The sequence below is a fragment of the Wasmannia auropunctata genome, unplaced genomic scaffold (genome assembly GCF_000956235.1).
Source record: "Wasmannia auropunctata unplaced genomic scaffold, wasmannia.A_1.0 LD335986.1, whole genome shotgun sequence".
NCBI classification, from domain to species: Eukaryota; Metazoa; Arthropoda; class Insecta; order Hymenoptera; family Formicidae; genus Wasmannia; species Wasmannia auropunctata.
Window position 1 is genome coordinate 136,377 of NW_012026904.1, and position 8,644 is coordinate 145,020.

At 40.6% G+C, this 8,644-nt stretch overlaps 1 protein-coding gene and 1 long non-coding RNA gene across 5 annotated transcripts in view; one reads left to right on the plus strand and one right to left on the minus strand.

Annotated features, from left to right (window-relative positions):
* LOC105454315 (netrin-1-like) overlaps positions 1-8,644 on the plus strand; it is a 194,304-nt gene that overhangs the window by 125,360 nt on the left and 60,300 nt on the right. The window lies entirely within an intron of this gene.
* LOC105454314 overlaps positions 1-8,644 on the minus strand; it is a 147,394-nt gene that overhangs the window by 67,848 nt on the left and 70,902 nt on the right. For all 4 annotated transcript variants that reach the window (XR_974976.1, XR_974979.1, XR_974974.1 and 1 more), the window contains one exon: positions 2,144-2,243. This is a non-coding gene — a long non-coding RNA (uncharacterized LOC105454314). The remainder of the gene's footprint in view (positions 1-2,143; positions 2,244-8,644) is intronic.

The window sequence follows — 8,644 nt, forward strand, 5'->3', positions numbered from 1 at the left end:
TATAGCGGGAGAACTGGTCGTGGGGAGGTGGGAGCTCCATCCGGTATCCGGCCAAGAGTTATCACAAACAGAAAACTCGCCTCGGGGCAACTTTGCACGAACACGCATTCTCGTGCTCCAGTGCGCGCTTGCTCGCTATCAAGTCAGTCGGAAACGCAGGTTAAAGCGGACTAGAATATGTGCAAATCCTAACAGTGAATTCCCGCGCGCGTGTTAGCATAACGAGATGTGTGTACACACGCTGAGGGAAATCTATCGTTAATTTGGATACGAGAGTCTTCGAGTCTCCAACGCGACTGTGCTCATGCTCGTTGCCGAAGTTTCGCTAATGCAGTTTGCCGGTACATCGGGATGAAATGGAATCTCGCTATTCTCGCGGCATTAATCGATATCATTGTGACACTAATAAGGCTTTGCGTACGGCACGTTCAATGTATATTTGAATTAAAAACAGTAATATTACAGGATAATTGGATATTCTGCGAAAACGACCGTATACAACGTAAACAGTCATGAGTTTTCTAATAAAACATTTCAAATATTTATATGCAATATTCAAATATTTACATAAAATTCTGATCCTCAATAACCTGTTTTCATGAAATATATTATCTTTTATCGTGAATATTGGAGTTGCAATTAAACGATAGCGTTTAAATAGCATTTCCAAGTATTATTATATACCTCTTTTAACTTATCGTTCTGTGAAATCTCTTATATAATGTAAACACTAGCGAAATCCTAATTGATGTTTTCTCGATATCCATCTAAGCTGTTTAAGAGGTAAATAAGTCTGTCACTTTGATGCGATATACGAGTCACAATTACGATCGTAATCATGGAAAAACAAACAATTGTTGAATAAAATATGAAACGTGTTTTCAAAGTTCGTGGAAGAATTATGAAGTTCATCCGAGCTATTACTTCGCCACTTCGCGGTGCCGCACGTAAAGGACTTCATTATACAGTACAGTCCTGCATTTAGGACTCGTAACGAGAAGTGGTATCCTCGCGTCGTATACGCGATGCTCGCAACGGGGCGAGTACGAAAGAGAGACGGGGGAGATACACGCTCGGCTCGCGCGTGCATGTGCGTGCGAGCGTGCGGAAAGCATCGAGCGCATAATGTGTCGGTATCGCGCGGCCATACGGCAGCCAGCGGGGCTCTCCTCACGCAAGCCTGTTTACATAAGTCCGACCTGGACTCCGGGCATCGTCGTCGTTCTCCACACATCTTCACGAGGCGGCCACAGGTGGGCATCCCACATATATACATATATATATTATATATATATATATGTATATGCGCGCGCGTTTCACGCATAGTGTCCCGTTTACGTAGGTACGTCGAAGAGCGAACTGGAGAACCTGTTCCCCCTGGGGTCCACCCAGGTATGTGTGTATCTCACGGGGGTCATCTGCGGAGTGCGCGCGCTCTCGACAACGGAGGACACTCGAAAAGCCGGGAGGGGAAGGTGCCCGACGCTCTAGTGAGAGAGAATGCGGAGGACGAGTGTAGGTATGCGCGCACGATACGACACTGAATTATCCTCGAGCTCGGACTCTTCGATGGGGCTGATAATGGGACACCGTGCGAGAGCTTGCACGGAGAAAGTTTAACACTTTAACGTTCTCGCATAGATGGACATCTGTATAGCATTTGTTCCTTAAAAATGACAATTTGTCATTTATTTGGTTATTTGTAAAATATATAATTATTATCATGTCGCGACAATGCTCGCTGTAAAAACGAGCACTCGTCGCATTGTACGAGAATTTATGAAGGGATAAAAGTAAAACTGATTTCAAAGGCGGAAAGTCTTCGGAGTCGGCTCAAAAAGAAGCGAGATGTCTCCAAGTGGTTTGTTCGGATAACAATCTTGTCGCGGTCGTATGAAATATTCACGAATCCCGGATCTCGGCGGAGGACGGAAAGTGCCGGGGAATGAAGGGAAACACGGCGCCACTTCAATCTTGACGTGGCTTTTTAAAACGCACGTCCAACGGGAAACGAGCCGCTACGAGAACGCTCGAGGACTCTCCAGCTGACCACTACAGACATCCATCAGCCTCCGGTAGGCGACGGCGATGTCTCCAGTAAATCCAAAGTTTTGTGTGAGGTGGGGCAAACAGAAGGACTTACTTTATGTAGCACATGCACCTAACTGCTCGACGTCCGCCGTACGGGACGATTGTTGGAGTATTTGCATCTTCGTGTAAAGAAAACCCCGACGAGGGTGGACCTGAAATTATAAGAAGCTTCGTTAGTAAGGTTGACAAAGATGGAATAAAGGTCTAAAAAAATTCACGAGAAAGTAAAACAACTTTAAAGCTTATTAGTAATTGTTCGACCTGTTATCATGTTTAATAATTATTAATTATAACTCTTTTAATTTGTATTACTTATTTTCTAATGTATTGTGCTATTTAAAGACTTTTTCTACATGGAATTATAAATTATATTACGAGATTTGAAATTTTTAATAATTTCAAATCACAAATTTCTTTTGCGCCAAGCCATGAATTATTGGCTAATTATAGCGAATTTGTACCGTCCTCTTTATTCATCCCATAGGGATCCGCTCTTTTCCGAATTTGTCCCACAAAACTGAAAGAGAAAAGTCGAAGTTTAGTTTTAAAGTACATCGCGCCCCCGAGAACACGCGCAAAAACAGAGAATTCGTGGCAAATTCACGTGTCTTATACTACAAGTTTTAGATAGGTTTCGTTCGAGGGTGAAAAGTTCGAAATACTTCCGGAGCAGTTTATCCCGCCAGACGTTACGCAAGGATTTGCGAGTTGCCTTTGTTTTATCGAAGATAGCGGACACGAAACTTTCGCGAAATATCTTCTTTTTCGCAGCCAACGGTGTCGTGGATCTTTTTTCACGGAGCATTTGCATTGTCTCGATTCACTGCTTACCCAGAGCTAAACGTAATTGTTACGATTCTACAATCTCGAGCTAAAGTTAGTTGTTGAATTTATCAGTCGTGGAAAAGGGTACTGAGAGTGTTTATTATTAAAATCACATTCCTGCAATATATTTGCTTGACAATTATCAAAAAATAATGTAACCTTTAGTAATAACTTTCCTTAATAGCGAATCAGATTAAACAAGCATAGTAAAGCAAGTATAATAAAATTAGTATAAATTGTTACTTTTATAATTTCGTTTTATATTCTATTGTTAACTTCATCATTATATCCTCTGCTTATCTCTTATCTGTAAAACATTATGTATGATCAGTATGATAAATTTGATATTTACAACTATTTTCTGTCAAACAGTACTACCAACATTTAAATTATTTTACAATTCAAATTATTTTACATTTTTTTTTCGAATAATTTTATTCAGCGCGAGAACTAATTAGAAGTGCTAATTAATTTAAATTAACCATTTAGTTCAGTTTAGATATCAGTCGAGATAATCAGTAACGTCGCACCGGGGTATCAAAAAAAGCACAATCGTGACAAATTAGGGACATTCCTCGGATATTTATTCCATTAAAATAGATAATTTCGATGGAACCAGATAAATCGGCAGGGTGCAAGCGTTCTGCCACGGATCTCATTAATGTTACGAGCCGTGGCGGAGTGGCTTTGAGATGGACCATCTCTAAGGACGCGCGGCATTATAGCCCGAAGTGTATACACGTTATACGTACGAGGGTATATACACGGCATTTAAACTAAACTAGAGCGCTTCGGTCGTCCATCTTTTACGAGCGCTTTATCTCGGCAGGCTTCATGACGTACCCGACACCACATTACGCGCGCCACATATACAGACTTTACTGCAGCACTGTTCCGCCCCGCCGTGTCGTTTTATGAGGTCCTCCATATCCGATGATCTAGCTTCTCCCTCACATCTCGTCGCTGGTGGTCCATCCCGCTGCGGTATCGAGAAAATTCTGGGATTGCGACAGAAAACGTTTTATCTCTCCGCAGGATTTTCGAGATCGCACTCGTTCGCGCGTCGTTCATGCAGCGTATACATATCGCAACGAAGATTAAATTCTTTTTATTTCTTCCTCCCATCTCGGCTTGGCACACGCATACTTTCAACAATTTAACGTATGAATAATTTTTATTATTATTCATCGAGCAGTCTTATCGAGAGGAATCGATCATCATCGAATTCATCCATCTTTTTCACGGCTAAGATATTTACGCTGTCACAGATTCCGGCCGCGTCCATACGCGCGAAGTTTCGGCTCGGCCGCGGCACGTACAACACCGAGGGATCGCGGAAGGATCGGCGGCGGTTCAATCAACCTTGTGTACACGAAGGGATAACAATTTGCTGACGCGCACGTGTCGTCTGAAGAAGGGAGCTAGGACCAACGGAATGGCGGAGAGGGGCCGAGAACCGGTTTGAGTTATGAATGCGAATTTCTTTCGCGAGCTGCCTGATTACGGGGGTGGAAGCGAAAAAAAAATAGAGAAAAGAAAAACGGGGCGAGTCGTGGGGGCACGACGACGCCGGGTTTTCGTCGTGACGCGAATACATCAGTCGCTCACCCGTGAGTAGGTATGTCTCGAATGGAACCTGTAATCTTCTTGTCGCGCGTTTAATTGAGACGGGAATAAGAAGAAAAATCTAATCAATAAAATATAATATACAACGAAAATCATCTATATTTCCATTGAATAAATGTTCTCATAAAATTTCGAGATAACAGTCAAGAAACATCATTCGATTTCGTGTTTACCTAATTTTTACACAAATCGATTGTATAATTAATATGATATTAATTAAAATCTCATTGAAAAAAAACTTTATTTTTTCCAATTTGCATAGACTTTCTTAGCATTCGTGAATTTCAACCAAAACCTTGGATAAAATCAATATTCGCAACTGCGTTTTCGTTGTCAAAATCAAATTTTTCTCCGTAGTTAGATGTCTGAAAAAAAAATGTTTATCGGAAGATATATTATACCTTCCGCACAAAGGATCTGCCCCTGAGTTATTTTTCGGTAGGTCCAGAATGTCCTATTCAGCTCGATAACGCCATTTAATCCCGACAAATTCGTTCGCGAGCGTGCCCGCTCCGCATTCCATGTGTCAAAGGGCGGTAGATTATTTTTCCATCGCCCTTATCGCGCGTCGAGTCGCGCGAGGCCGATATCGCTCGATCATTCATTTATGAAGGCGGCCGGCGAATAACGGGCGATTCCATGGGATCTCATGGTGATTGCTTTATTCAATAACCAATCTACGGCACAGCCGTCACGCCACGGGGAATTTTCGCGAAACTCGGCTGCCAAATGAGCCGTGAATCCTCCAGGATATGGCGGAGCGGGATGCTCCTCCCGAGCGGTATTGCCGCGCGGCTTCATCGATCGGAAAAAAGTTTATCCGCGAGAACGGTGACGAAGGATAATTCGATTCGCCTGGAGTGCGATTCCCGAGACGATGAACGAAATGAGATACCTCCTCTCACCTCCTGAAGATCATGTCCTCGCCGCGCCAAGTTTAAGCGATTCGCGAGCAAGTACTTTTTTCCGAGACGCCAAGACGGGCCGGAAATCAAATGGACTTCGCGTTATGGAGGGAAAGTTGGATTTTATATTGGCAATTTGGCGTGGACAATCCGTGCTTTAGCCGCTTGGAATTATAATAGAATTAATTCGCCGTCTATCCGCGAATCGACCTCTCAAGAATAAGTTCTTAATGAAATGATGGTAAGAGGATTGCACGTGATTTAAATCAAGCTTTCGCTTCGTAGATTGACGTCGAGATATTGATCTAACTTTGCTCGTGTTGAGTTAATATTATGTTCCTTCGCGATAAATTGATTTTACTTTCGTTTGTCTTATTTAATCAAGTGTTTGTGCAATTATATATCATATTTGATACATGAGATAACGTATAATATCTAACACGTAAATCATATTAACTAAAGTACAAATATCGAGCCTCTCCGAATATCTTATTAATAAAATGTTAATCCCCAGATTCGTAATAATTAACGTACGATAATGTTTGAATTCCCTTTTTTAATAATTATCTTTATTAACGCAATGAATTAAAAAAAAGATTTCTAAAAATTTTTAAAAAGATATGCTAAATGAGATTTGCTAAATGCAATAATTACAAAAAAGAAAATTGTAAAATCAATGTGAATGCAATTTACAAGCCACCGTGCAAGATCTAGAAAAACCTAGATGTATTCTCGTAGCTGTCTTATTGAGGATTCAGACGCAAACAAGTTAATCAACGCGAGAGAGAACACGACAATATAAAAACTGTCAATTGATATACAGTTTTTATGTTGCCACATTCTCTGACTGGTTGATTTACGTCAGTCTGCGTGATACCTATGAGAACGCATCAACAAACTTTGTTACCTTTGATTTTAAAGTTTATATCAATATCTCTAAAATTAATATACATTATAAAAATTAATAATATATAAAAAAAATCAATATTTTAAGAGTCCATTCTACCTTGTGGCTCGAAAAAGAAAGAAATGTGATCAAGATCACACTTCATTGTTTTTACATTTTATTTGTACTTTTCTCTTTAATTTGTAATGTTTTAAAGTCAATTTGTTGACTGTAAATCTATGCAAAGTTCCAGTGAAGAAGCTTTTCCGACTTGAACATGGCGCCATGGGGGAAGTAATGTAGGTCGCATCAGTCATCTGAAACAGTTAAACCAACGATTTTCCTGTTCAAAAAGAATGTCTCTATAGAATAGATTACGATTATATCAATATCAATAATACTTTTTTTATCGCAAAAATAAGAGCAAACTTTAAGGCCAAAAATCGAACCTTTTTATTTCAAATGGCCGTCATTTTGTTAATTTCCATGCAAGATCAATTATTGTAATCTATTCCATAGAGACATTCTTTTTAAGCAGGAAAATCATTGATTTAATTGTTTTAGATGACTGGTGCGACCTACATTACTTTCCCCATAGCACCATGTTCAAATCGGAAAAGCTTCTTCACCGGAACTTTGTATAGACTTACAATCAACAAATTGTCTTCAAAAAATTACAAATTAAAGAGAAAAGTATAACAAATAAGATGTAAAAACAATGAAGTATGTGATTTTGATCACTTTTCCCCAAAAAATTCCCAAAGATCGCCTTCTTTTTCGGGCCGCAAGGTAGAATGGATTCTTAATTCATTCCTTATATAATGTTTCAAATTGTTCTAATTACTTATTTTTATATTTTTCGCTCTCTCTCATTAATATAAAAGTAGAATTATATGACTGAAGATGACTATAATGAAAAATTTAAAATTTATTTTAATAAAAAAAACCGTTAATGTTTTGATTTATGTTGATCATATTGATTTTAAACCAACGAGCTATGAAAAGAATTACATTCAATCTTCAGCTAATTTCTTTATGTACCAAATATATGTAAATTATACAAAAATCACAATTCTTGCCTAGTAAGATTACGGCGTGCTTGTAATTATGTATCTGAAATGTGAAAATGTCTATGAACATTTATATATTTTAATTAAATTTGTATCGCGCGGATGTGCGACACATCGACACGTATATTATAGCTTACATTACTTCCTCCGTATAGAGATAAAGATCGCACTTAAATTTCGCGCGGAAATAGCGCGGGCGGTAGTTAAATTCCGTCCGACAAAAAAGAAGTGCCGCTCGTACTACACGGCGTTATCGCGCGAGATCCCGAGGCGATTCGCGGCAAAGAGAGAGAATCCGCGGAAATTTATATATCATGGCAATGATAAGATCTCTACACCCCCGCCGCGCCCCCTCGCGTTCCATTCGCGAACGGCCTTCCGCTCCTAATTTCATCTCCTGCACTCGCACCGGCGAGGAGCATTCGTTTGCCCGCTTGCTCTCGCTCTTTTCTTATCCTCGTCGACGATAAATCCGAAACGAGTCACGTCCACAGACACACCGAAAGGTGGGAATAAACGCTTTGTGGCCGCCGCGCGTCAAGAGCCACCGTGATGCGGCCAGCTTTGATCTCGGAGGTGAGAGTGGAAAAAAAGCCTCGATTCACTTCCAGTGCTTTGACCCGCGCACGTTCTCGATCCCGTCAATCTATCCCGGCTCTCTCGATCAAAGACGCGCCAAGGAACTCTCGATTTTCTCTCTTCCCTCCTTCCCCCTCTCCCTTCCCCTTATATGAGATAAAAAAGATGAGGAAGAGAACCGCGACGCGCGATGGAAGAACAGCATGAAATGGGGAATCCTCGAAGAGTCTGGACGAAACGACGTACGAGGACGAGCGGTACGAGAGGGGGAACTATTCGGGCTTCGGTGGATTGACTTTATCGTTGTACAGCCCCGCCACAGCCCTCCGGATTGGGGGGAGGTTTACTCGAGGGAAATCAGGCTGCTAATCCGATTAATAAATTGGTCCGCATCCGTACGCCGTGCATATCGCTTCTCGTTGTTCTCGATTTAATTGATCGCCTTCGTTGCACGGTTCACGATTAATGTTCGTTGGTGGTAATGCATCTGCACATTTCACGATGACTTTTGACTTTAGAATGTGATGAGTGAGTTAGATGAATTATTATATTCTTAATTATATTCTTAATCAATTATTTGAAATTATTCAAAACGAAGCAAGCTAGACACGTATATGTACATAATTTATTACGCTATTTAAATAAGATCGGAAGAGCACACG